The 12,662-nt window shown below is 48.7% G+C and overlaps 1 protein-coding gene across 1 annotated transcript in view; it reads right to left on the bottom strand.

The window, feature by feature from the left end:
- The window catches only part of LOC119373402 (kelch domain-containing protein 3), a 536,457-nt gene that overhangs the window by 137,091 nt on the left and 386,704 nt on the right, over positions 1–12,662 (bottom strand). The gene's annotated exons all lie outside the window — the stretch shown is intronic.

The following is a 12,662-nucleotide window of genomic DNA, read 5'->3' as shown; positions in this document are numbered from 1 at the left end:
CAGTACAGCCCATGTGCGCCAATGGCTTGACTGGTGGCTTCCGCAACGATGCCGCCACATCCATGACTCCGCAGTCGACGCTTTCATTATATCGGAAGCCCGCACCGGAAAGCGCTTGCAGAGACGTGCCCGCCTCATTCAACGATGTCTCTCTGGTGGAAGCCGGAGAGACCAACATGGCTGCAGCCATCGGTGACATGCCGCCTCGATCGAAGTGTCACTATCTTACGACCAAAGATCGTGAAGTTTTGTGGCATACCCAGCATCCGCATGCGTGTAGCGCTAAAGTAGTTGGCATTGATGACGCGGCAGTGCGGAAGCTTGTCCCCAGGTTGCAGAAAAAGTGCCAGCTGCTAGCGTCGTCTTCTGCCACTCACCACGTTAGGCCACAGCACGACCGAGGCCTTCAACGTCTACCCGGACACAGCGAGTGTCACCCCGCAAAATGTGCGGCATTTTGGCAAGAGAAGTCGCGGCTTACACAAGACCGACCTTCGCGGCACAGTCAAAGCCGCCCGCCAGAGTCGGTTTCTATCCATGCAGTGTCGCAGCGTGGCCGTGAGCGGCCTCTGCGAGGCAGCCAATGCCGACCGCCAGAAGCACCAGTGTCTCTATAAGCTGGCGTCTCTTTGATGGCTCAGGGCCCCGGACCTCTAAATGGTTTCACCAGCAACCACCGCCAGTGAAGGGTCACTTTTTGGCAGGACGCCGTGCTCGCAGCGTGGCCGAGTGTAATGAAGACAGCGGCGCGCGGGCCTAGGCGCATGCTTGGCGAGGGCGAAGAGAAGGAAGACGAAGCCGATAATAGAACAGCCAGCCCAGCGAACAGGCGTTGTGTCTTGTGTCTATTTGTCTCTTCCTTGACAATATATATATATATATATATATATATATATATATATATATATATATATATATATATATATATATATATATATATATATATATATATATATATAGGAAGAGTGAGAGAAAAATGTAGAAGAGCAAGTCGGGCCCCCGCCCCCTCCGGTAAAATGAAAACTCTCCGCCTATGGCTCTGTGGTAGAATACCTGACTGCCACGCAGAATGTTTAGGTTTAATTCCTGCTGGGATACCACTTCTCATTCTTTGCATTCATCGGGTCAATGCTGTCCATGTCGGTTTTTCTTAACGCTCTCGCATTTAAATTACTAATGTCTGTTCTCATCGTTCCTGGGTACATATAAACTGCCAATCACCTGCGGCGCGTACCCGTACATCGCGGCCCGTGGTAGACGGGTATGTGCCACACTTGTTTGGAGGAAAGGGTTGGACGACGTACGCGACAGGATTTTCACGTTATTCATGTCATGACCAGAGAGTTGTATTCGTTAAATGCTTTTACCCTCCGATGTCGATTTTGGTCTACACCAAGTTAAGGATGAGATCACGAGAGCTCCCAGACGTAGGCGGCTAGATAGATAGATAGGTAGATAGAAACGGCCAAAGCGCCTGAGGTTCGCTAAAAGATGCTTCGCATTTAAAAATACACAGCCACTTTTTCACTTTTATAGTCTGGCTTTGCATCTTAGAAACGCGAGAAAAAAGAAGAATGTTTCAGAATAGTCATATTCGTACCTGTAAGCTTGCTAGGATATATAGAACACTATTACTTCCGTCGCGCTATCTTTCCCATCAAAGATTATACGTGCAGGCCTGAGGACGTTCAAAGGCTTGAGCGTCCCTGTGGTAAGGAGCGAGCTCGCACTCCAAGGCTCGAACCAGAGTCCACGGGAACACAGCGATGCAAGTGCAAGTGCACGGGCTGAGCTGCCGGCTTCATGGGATCCTACTTAAGGAAAGTGCACTTTTTAAATGCGAAGCATTTCTTAGCGAACCTCTGGCACTTTGAGCGTTTCTATCTACGTATCTATCTATCTATCTATCTAGCCGCCTACGTCTGGGTGCTCTCATGATCGCCTCCTTAACTTGGTGTGGACCGACGAATATGACTGCCGGGTCATGACATGAATAAGGTAAGCTCCTGTCGCGTACGTCGTCAAGCCCTTTCCGCTAGACACGTGTGGCACATACCCGTTTAGCATGGGCCGCGGAACAGACATTGGTTACTTAAATGCTAAAGCGTTAAGGAAAACCAACATCGGCAGCATTGACACAACAAATAGAAAGAATGAAAATTAGGATCCCAGCAGGAATCGAACCCACGCATTCTGCGTGGCTATCAGGTATTCTACCACTGAGCCACGCCAGGTCTATAAACTGGTTTGAAAAAACAGCCTACGCAGGCGTAATACCGGTGCAACGTCAATTGTGGTTGTGGTGCTGGCTATCCAATTTTACAAGAAAGCAATAAACGGTACATGATATTCCTACGATATGTACTCCTACGATACAGGCGTCATATCAGATTAACGTCTGTAGTTCCAGTGTCGGCTCCGCTTTTATAGCAGTCTAATAAACATTGCGTTTGTATTCCTATGATTCAGCAAGCTATATTGAAGCATTGCTCGAGCCCGGAGGAATACATTAACGAAAGTTACATATGGTACCCACATCACCGCACCGTAAAGTGCACTTCGTCCACCAGAACGGCGCAGTGTCCTCTTCATTTCTTACGAGGCTGGGCGATGGCCTCATGCTGACCGAGGATGATGCCAGATTGATTGACAGCCGCTTTGTAGATTAGGCTACGTAGGCCACACACACCCAGGTAGCCTACGAATACGACAAACACCATCCACTGATGTTGGTCTACGTAGCACTATCCAGGCCTACCAGCCTCGACGGCCTATACCTCACCAATGCGATGGGTGGCTTCAGGTTCCGACATGTCGCCGGCTCTGTCGACAGACAATTTGTCGACGAAATGACCGAGAAATCCACGAATTACAACAGCTCTACTATACCACATACTTCACTACACATGGACCCCTCGTCACTACGATCACGACCGGATCCGATAACAAGTCATGACGAGCTGCTGGTGATTACTGATCACGGTGATCATGCCCTTGTTCAAGAACTGTCAAGAACTTCTTGCACGGATGCACACGGGTTCGTGAAACGTGCGTGCGTTCTCGAGACACGTATAAGCACTACGTATCAGCTTACCGGTGCTGGTGTTGGTAATACCCACGTTGCATACGTAACCGTAAACAACTGGTTATATAACACATATGCGGCTCTGCAACATATATATGTGTGCGTATAAAACTTATACAATTTTTAGCGTCATTTTGTAACGTGTCGTTCAGTAAAAAAAGTTACGCCACAGTCCCTTACCCGCCGCATGCTTCGCATAACATCGACTCCCACGGTACGTCCAGGGATCTGCCGAATTTTTCTTCTTTTAACACTTCGCTGCTGCTGTTAGAAGGTGAATCAGTGTCACATGAGGACAATTAAAACGGACACCAGGAGGGGGGGAGGGGCTACGCAGATTGGTGTGGAAGTTTCGTCGGCGAGACAGATAACTTTCAGCAAAGATTCAAGCAGCACACGTATGATGTAAGAAGGAAGGTTTCATCGAACACCAGTGACCGAGCACGCAGAAGCAACTGGCCACGAAATAGACAGGAACAGGGCAAGAATAACGGAGGGAGAAAATAACTGGAAGTGCACACGCTAAAACGTAATGACGGCAACTTTCCACACTTGTACGCATGTTGCTACGACATAGCTTAAAACATGCACAACCGGACTGTTTGCACATTCATTTATCGTTGTAAACAAGGCTCCCGTGCGGGAGCAAAAACATCTCGCTTTTATGTGAACATTCGTGATCGGTGTTCATTAAGTTCTTCAGCCCATGGGCTAGAAATAACAATGAAAAAAGACGGGTGACAGCGGCATCATGCTCTTGCAAAGCAGAGTATAAGTGAAAGTTCGCGCCTGGTTCCTTCGCGTACGTATGGCGCGCTATGGCACGGAGCAGAAAAGTACCATGCAGGCCGCCGGTAACGTTTACTGCACTTTTCCGGGTTTTGTAGCCTCTAGGCTTCCGTAGACATAAACTCAGCAAAATAATGCTGTTCAAAAGAGAAAACGCCACGAAATGGCGGTTGAAAACAACGCATTCAACCGTCCGCTTCCCTTCGCCAGAGCGAGGTGACACCACGTAATCCAACCCTGCACGTCACAGCGATTGTAGCGCCCGCGTCTCCAGTGGTGGACCTCGCGCCCAATACAAGACAGCTCCACTAACGTGAAACCAGGGGAGTCGCGAAGCGCAGGTGTTTCCGATAGGTACACGTCACTGTTGCTACAAGCAGCGTCCAGCGCCCATCGCAGACAGCATCGAGTGTGGCATATGTTCGATTGTTCATGTGTGTGTGTGCATGTGTGTGTGTAGGTAGGTGCGTGCGTGCGTGTGTGTGCGTGCGTGCGTGCGCGAACGTACTGGATCGATGTAGGGATTGACAGCTTTGTGAATATGTCGAAGAATTGGGGAGAAACTCTGATAACGTTCCGAACCGTAACGTTCCGACTTAACGCAACGAACTTAAAGCGGCCTTTCTAGAGGGTCTATGGACGGTCCCTCAACTAATACGCAGACCTAGTGGTCCATGTGTGACGTCTTTTGTGGGCAAGTAAGGCTCTTTTGATCCATATTTATGAATCAGCCACGAAGTTCACATGTTTGCGGGTCTCCGCGTGCATGGAAATTCAGTGTTCTCCCCATGGAACGCACCAAAAGCCGTATGCCCTCTTTTCCCTCTCTCGTCTCGAGCTAAGTATGGGTAAAACAGAGCGAGGACAAACCTGAATCGAGTCTGTATACAGCACACACGGACGCTTATGGCAGCTGACAAATACCAATAGTTTCCAATATCTCCGGCTGTGGTTTTTATATGCAGCTGGCGTTAACCATGCAGGTATGTAAGAACCTCCGACAAATATGATTCATGTGCGATAGGCCACAATGCGGCGCCTCGCCTGTTTTAGAGTAATTTCAGACGAAGGAAGGAACGCAAAAGGGAGAAGGCAAGGAGGTTAACCAGACAGCAGTCCGGTTGGCTGCCCTACGCCGGGGGAAAGGGTAGGGGAGTGAAAAGATGGGAGAGACAAAGAGACAGAGAGGGGGGAGCGAGAAATAAAGGAAATTATCATCAAATGCGCTGACACGTATTGGCGGTCGCACTGTACAACAGTCATCATCATCATCATCATCATCAGCCTGTCTACGCCCACTGCAGGGCAAAGGCCTCTCCCATGTTCCGCCAATCAACCCGGTCCTGTGCTTTCTGTTGCCACGTTATACCTGCAAACTTCTTAATCTCATCTACCCACCTAATTTTCTGTCTTCCCCTCACGCGTTTGCCCTCTCTTGGAATCCAGTCAGTTACCCTTAATGACCACCGGTTATCCTGCCGACGTGCTACGTGGCCGGCCCACATCCATTTCTTCTTCTTAATTTCAACTAGGATATCCTTAACCCCCGTTTGTTAAGGATATCACAACAGTCATAGGCGTTCACAAATGCCCGTAGTCCTTAAGAAGCACAAATGTGCTTTAACTGCCTTGTGGGCCGCCGAGCGATGGGGACGCTGCTCCAGCAGCATCTGCACGGAGCGGCCGATCGTCCAATCGTCGCATCGCATCAGAAAGAGTTCGTCTTTCAGAGGCAAATCGAGGGCAGCGGCATAGCAGATGGTCGATGTCTTCCTCAGTACTGCAGACCTCGCATGCCGCACTGTCGGTTACTCCAATTAATGTTGTGTATGCCTCCGTGAAGGCAACGCCTAACCAAAGCCGACAGACGGCTTTCGTCAGCCGTATTGGCCGAGAGATCCAGCGGAGTCGCCGCCTGGCGGCTGCTGACTGAACCGCGCCTAGTGTGGATTGCTCCATGCGTCTTCTGCTAGCCACGTTGTGTTTGCATGTGCGCGTAGGTCGCGCAGGGGCTCAAAAGGTGGTTTGTTCCGTTGCGTTAGGGCAACTTTAAAACGCACGTACGTATGCCTAACACGACGTAAAGCAGCATTTGGCCTTGATCGGCTGTATATGTACTGTAATAAGATCAATGAGTGCACTTCTCGAGAGTGCTGTGTGTGGTCGTCGTACCCTCCATTCACGAGAGACATATCAGTGTAGGTGCCGCTCTGTGGTTCAAGCGCATTGCAAAATGCACTTCGCGTTGTCCTAAAGATGACAAGTATTAAATCTCATGTGAATATAGCCTTTTAGCAGCTCGGTGGCAAAAAAAAAGGCTCTCATGCACTTGCGCTTTCTGTAGAATGCCCTGAGTTGCGCGAGAGCAGCGAGTCTCTCTCTATGGAGGCGGACTGGAACTATCTGCTGACTAGCCACGACAAAGGAGACCAGCTTAGAGCCATCCAGAAGGCCCGCGACATAGCCGTGGAGTTTAACCTCCCCGTCCCGTCGTGGGAGTGGCCCACCGGTGTCACCCCTAAAGGGGGTCGAGCGCCGCCTCCGGATAATAATAATGGGACGTGGTCGTGACGTCGACGAAGACAGCAGTCGGCGTTTGCAGGATGAAACTGTTTATTTGGCCGAACTTGTGGCCGGAAAATGAAACTCCAGCTACAGCAATAAACTGATAGCGGCGAACAGGACGTCGTCCGTCGATCAACTGACAAGCGGTCAAGCGCGTCGGCTTTTATACAGGCGCTATGGAACTTTCCAGCAATATCGCTGGTGGCGGCGTTATCTCTCGACAAAGCTGGGACATTCGCGTGCGGCGCGCAATCTTAACAAAACGATCTACTAAAATCGTGAAGCTTCTCGAACACTGCTTCGCGGACAGCATCGAGCGTTGATAACCGCCCTTGCTGGTCAAACTCGAACCCATCAAAATAAAAGAAGGAGCGGGCGTGGCAATAAAGTTCTTTGCCTGCCTGCCTGCCTTTGTGGTTAGGTGTATAACTTCGGGACTGTCAGGTTACGCGACGAGCTTTAGTTGTGTATGGTCCTGGTCCCACTACAGAGAACTATTTCTGTCAAGTCACGCCTGACACTTCGTTACTTAAATTGTCCCCTTAAAGGAACGAAAAATGGAATGACACCGAAATCTCAAAACTGAGTTGCCTTACGCAATTTTAGCTTGTGGCGAAATTTATACAAAAACACCCGTGTACTTAGATTAAGGGAAGCGTTGAAGAGCCCTGATGGTCGAAATTAGCCCAAACGGCGTACTTTACATTTACGTCGCAGTAATTTCACACATAGCCACATCGTTTTTCCTTTACATTATTTTGAGCGTTTGCGTTGCGTTGTTATAGATTGACGGAAGGCAGCGGGCATTATTCGCATGAAGAAACGTACTTTGGTTCCGTGAAATAACCGGGCCTTTTTTTCATTACTAGTAATCAATCGAAGAAAGTTCCGTGCTGCACAGTTACATTTGTGTACTGTTACTGGAATAAAAACAAGCGTGTGCTTGTTAAACGTCTCCCTAGCGCTTAAGCGCTGTCAGCCACGTGGGTTTTCTCAGTAAACCTATCAACTGTCCTATATTTCATGGAGAACTGAATAAGAAATGCGGATGAATATTTGAGCACACAGTGTACAAAGTGTTATTTGAACTCATCGTGCGGGAATACGGGCTTCCTTTTTGTTGGGCGGTATCCAGATGAACAAGTAAATAATTAATTCAGTCGCGCTACAGCAGTGGGTATAGTAGGCGGAACACAAGCTAAACATGTACAAATAAAACAAAAAGAAAACATCATCCACCGCGAAAATGTCGATTGTTGCCGAAAGCGGGCAACCCATTCGTTGGCAGAACGCGCTACTCTCGTAAGTAATAGTAACGTTCGGCGCGCTTCGTGCAATAATTCGGGAATGAAGAGCGCACATATTACCAAAAAGCTGCAGTCAACGCATTTTGTTTGCCGGAAGTCAGGTCAAATCGCTCACAACGAAGCGCTGTCGTGTGCTTTTGTATACGCGCCGACAACTGCCCATCCACACTAGCGCGGCGACGGTGCTGCCACCTGTAGCCCGATCTCGCGGCACAAAGCAAGCCAAGCAAGCCTATGAGCAATGTTCGTGTCGCACCGAGCAGCCGCTCTCTTCAAAAGCACTCCATTTAGCATATCGGACCTTCAACATAGTTGCTTGTGACCTCAACTCGCTAGCACTGCTGGCGTTGTGGTCGCCAGATATATTTGTTTGTACCTTTGCTTGCTGGTCTGCTTTCTCGTTCTTTTGTTTGTGGTGAGCCTTAAGCAAACAAACAGTCCTTTCCAGCAGCCACTTGGAGCCGTGGTCATTCAGATGATCGGCAACGACACTGAGCATGAGCTGTGCCCATAACCCTCGTTGTTTTTCACCCTGCCTTCCACCGCCCGTGTTTTCGTTCTCCGCACGTGCCTCGCGATTCCGCCAACGGACACCGACCAGAACCTATTTGCTCGGATTAAGCTAGTTTAGCCACAATCGATCGGCTTCCGCAGAAGGTCTCTGCCGCCGAATTCTAAACGTTGTCGAATAACCTTCCGTATAGCGGCGGAAAGGCAGACTCGCATACGTCAACACGAACGGTTTCACAGAGACGATTGTTATCCCGCGGTGCTTTGAGCAGTTGTGTTTAGCGAGCGTGTATTGATAGATAGTACTGATACGCGTACCTGTGTTACGGCGAAGCTGCGTATGACTTGAATCACGGGATTTCTTTGTCTCCATTGACAAAACAGTCGACAGAAAAGCTCGACACGATTCGCACAGAGCGAAGAACCAAGTTCCGTTGGAATAACATACGCGAGAGGCATTTGTTTCGATAAAAAAAAGCAGCATTGTCGAAAGCCGCACGACAGACGATGAGGCGCTTTCGAAGAATGCCAAGCACGTATAGCGTTCGCCGCACGCGTTTCCCGGCAAAACAGATAACGGTTGCATAAGCTGCAGTAGCCGGGAATCGGGAATTATCACGTAAGGATCAGGGAGCAACGTCACTACACTTTCTCCTGTAAAAGAAGAACCCGAATCGCTGTCAATCACCAAATACAACTCTGAAGAAGGCTGGAGCTCAGGAGAAGGTGGAAGCTAGAATAGATGAAAATTTCCTAAGCAGACGTTGTCGCTGGAGTCGACGTTTCGACAAGTGGTCTTGTCTTCGAGGCAGTTGCTACTTTGCGACATTACCATTTGTCTAAACGCTGGCTCCAGCGATACACCCTGTTCGAGGATTTTTCACCGACTAGAACTGTTACGCGTGCTATAGCAAGGCACAAGCAAGCGCGCCTGCATGTGTCGGAACATTCTCGAATGTTTTCGATTTTCTGACGAGATTAGATGCCCGACGAGGACGGTGGAGCACATTCCGGAAAGCACGCGACCACCACCGATTGCGCTGGAATGTACCGTGACACACGTCGAGAAACCGAAGCGTTAGTTGGGCAGACCAGATTATCAACAACTGCGCCTGCCGCTATCATTTTACTGTGAGTGTTTTGTTTTGCTGCGCACAGTATCGCCCAATAAATAGCTGTACCTTCACCCTTTCGACTGGTGCGTTCTTAACCGTCACAATGAGGGCCCTATACGTGGACATTCGCTTTGCTTGCATGTGTCGTTTTCTTGCTTGTCGTTCTTAACCCTTCCCCAACATCCCTGCGTGGAGCAATATATCGCACTGTTGTTCTGCGGGACAAATGTGTACTGAAGTGAACGTGCGTTGCGGCCGTAACGGGGAAAAAAAGCAAAGAAAAAAGGAAATGGAAGGAAAGGCTGCAATGTATCGGACGACAGCCTTCGGCTTCAAGGCTCAGACGGGGGATTGTAACGTGCAAACTTCTCGTGTATTTCCCAAAATATAGATTCCAAAAATAAGTTCGCCGTACGTACGCCGTTAGTATACAAAGAGCATTGTTCACTGAACATACCGAATTTATTAATAGGACGCCAGTGTATGTAGGTGTGCTGAAGGAGGTCCTATGTATAGCCCTTGGTGTAATGCGACATTCTTCTCCTCAATGCCGGACTGGACTACAGTCACGGACACGGGTAGGTAAAACGAGGCCAACGCAACCGTTACGTATTACTTTTCGTATTTACACTTCTTTATTCTGTTTTCACGTCTACCTTTAGGAAAGATAAATCCCAACCAAATTGTTCAATTCGCACTCGTTATTCCAGGTTACGGTTCCCGTCACTGAGTGCAAAAATCTTAATGCGAGAAAATGGAAATCTATTGCGCTTACACTTTGTGGCTATAGCTATGAATTTGACGCTAAAATAAATACAAATGAAATATCGAGACAAAATTTACCCCGCTCGCATCCTTTAGGCTGGCTCGTAAATCAGTCCCTGGATGTCAGTGTCGCAGGCAATTAAGTGGAGATAGTGGTTGATTATTTCACGAGAGCTGCGCGCTGCTTTGGAACAAAAAAGAAAAGCAAAACGCACTGGGGAGATGATAACCGGACGGATGGCTGTACGGGTGTTCTCTGAAAGAGGCTGGAAGGGAAACGATCTCGAAAATGTATCCTAAAGGCGGTTTGCTGAGCTAGCTTGTAATCCACATGCTTGTCGTATGCAGATTGTTTTACGCTGTTCACCGCAAGAGGGGAAAAAAAAATTTCTTAACGTCCGTGTCAGCGATAAAACGCGCGAGTCTGTCAGAGGTGGGGTCATTTCGGCGAGAAAAAAAGAAATAAAGAAAAAAGAAAACGGGCTCTACGTGACGTCAGGCTGCGGCATGCGCTGTGGACCACGTAGTGTGAAACTTTGACCGGAAAGGACGTTTCAGTTTCCGAAAGGTGATAACGACACGTCAACGAGAACGTCCGAATGTGCGTTGCGTGGCTGCAATTTTTAACCTCCTATTTCTATAGTGCAGCTCAGTTAGCACCAACTTGCTCAATCTGCAGTACTTGCAATATTACAGCGAAAGCTGTTATGAGATCATTTCACAGGCCGTTTTTGGCGCCGTAGTAGTCCGCCGCCGCCGCCGCTGCCGCCGGTGTCCGTAACCAGTATCGCTCGAAATAAGAAAAAAATCCCAGGATGGAACGAGGTTCGAACCTGGGCCCTCTGCGTGTGAGCCCAGTATTCAACCTCTGAGCCATGCCGGTGCTTGAAACTGCTTTGCAAAATGCTGCTATACAGGCTTCATGTCGGGAAGGAACCATATTAGCATATGCAATATAGCATGGTAGAAGAGTAAAATAAGCACCAAGCGTCGCACAACGCGAATTCTGTAACCAGGCGTCACACAATGCGAATTGCGCAACGAGTAGGTTGTTGAATACCTCGAACCCATTACAAAGGACTTTGCCATAATTCTTCGCCGTCATCAGGCACAGCATCAACAAAGTGCGCATAATGCCTTACATACGTTTAGCAGGTACCAACGCTCTCCGTAGAATGACGAAAAATGGCACAGTGCCTGCTGCCCTACTTCTCAAAAATTACAATGATTTATAGCGTAGTGGGTTCCTCGCAAGTGCACTTGTATTGGTTGCCAAGGGAGGCCATAAGCGCATGATCAATTTCCTCGGGGTCTCAGTGAAGTTCTTCGCCTCCTCCCCCGTCTCTCTCCCACGTCAACGTATGTTATACAGCATGACGGGAGAGGGAAATAGCGACCGGGCGTCACCCTATGCAATTACTTAACTGGTGGGCCGTTTAAGGCTTCCAACCCATTACAAAGGCCTGAGCCATAATTCTTCATAGTCATCAGTCGTCGCGTCAACAAAGCGCACATAATGCCTTACAGACGTGTAGCTGGTGCCTCGTTTCTCCGCAGATTGACGAATATTGGCTTAGTAGGTGCTTCCCAACTTCACAAAAATTGTGATTTATGGGTACCTTTCCAGTGTACTTGTATTGTAGCCTCAAGAGAGCTTACAACGGGCTCTAGAAACGCCGCTCTTCCAGTTTTCGCTGTGACTGTGCTACGGTTTCAGCGCAGGCCTGGCGTTTTTTTATTTCTAGACTAGGTTGTGAAGAGCGACGCGGGAGTTTTGGAGAGTGATCGCGCTGGGTTGCTCGGAACGCTTGAGAGTGTTTGAATGAGAGGCAGAGGTTGCACTACGCTCTAAATGGGGCAACCTTTGTTAACGCGTACCATCAGAAGAGATTAAAACGCAGAGAGTTGTCAATAGCTGACTTTGGTCCCCACTGCGCACATCCTCTGCGCAGTTCTTACGCGTGCATGGTCGCTGTTAGATTGCGACCGTGCGCGCGAGGCGTGCGGCTAATTGACCGCACCGCACTTTAGGATCTTTTCTGTTATATTTCTTGCATCGAACTAAAATACATTAAGCCCAGAACATCACACCATATTTGTGTCCACCGTATTGCACCATATCTGGGTTCAAGGCATTGTACCAAAGCACCGCATCTCCAGGCAAATCGCTTCGATAATACTGACGTATGTGCTCTAACGTGAGTGCTGACGTGAGGTCAGACCATAAGTTACCCTATAAACGCCAGTGTTCTCAACGTGCCTGGTAAGCCCACGATGTGCACGCGACTACTACACTTACAAAAACACATCGATCCACATTGCAACGCTTGGCTCAAAGACCCCAAAAAGAAATGCAGCAAAGAACTACTCGCTGACTGCTTCGCATGGAGCCGATTACCACAAGGCGTGGGATCTGCCGAATTTTTCACAGTAGGATGGTGTCTCAGCTAAAACTGACTGAAACTAGGACAAGTTTGTACACATTGATGTCATTGAAAAAAGCCTCGTTAACACGGATGCAGGCAG

Source organism: Rhipicephalus sanguineus, chromosome 11 (genome assembly GCF_013339695.2).
Source record: "Rhipicephalus sanguineus isolate Rsan-2018 chromosome 11, BIME_Rsan_1.4, whole genome shotgun sequence".
NCBI lineage: Eukaryota > Metazoa > Arthropoda > Arachnida > Ixodida > Ixodidae > Rhipicephalus > Rhipicephalus sanguineus.
Note: the sequence above shows the minus strand (reverse complement) of the source record. Positions and strands in the feature narration are given on the sequence as shown.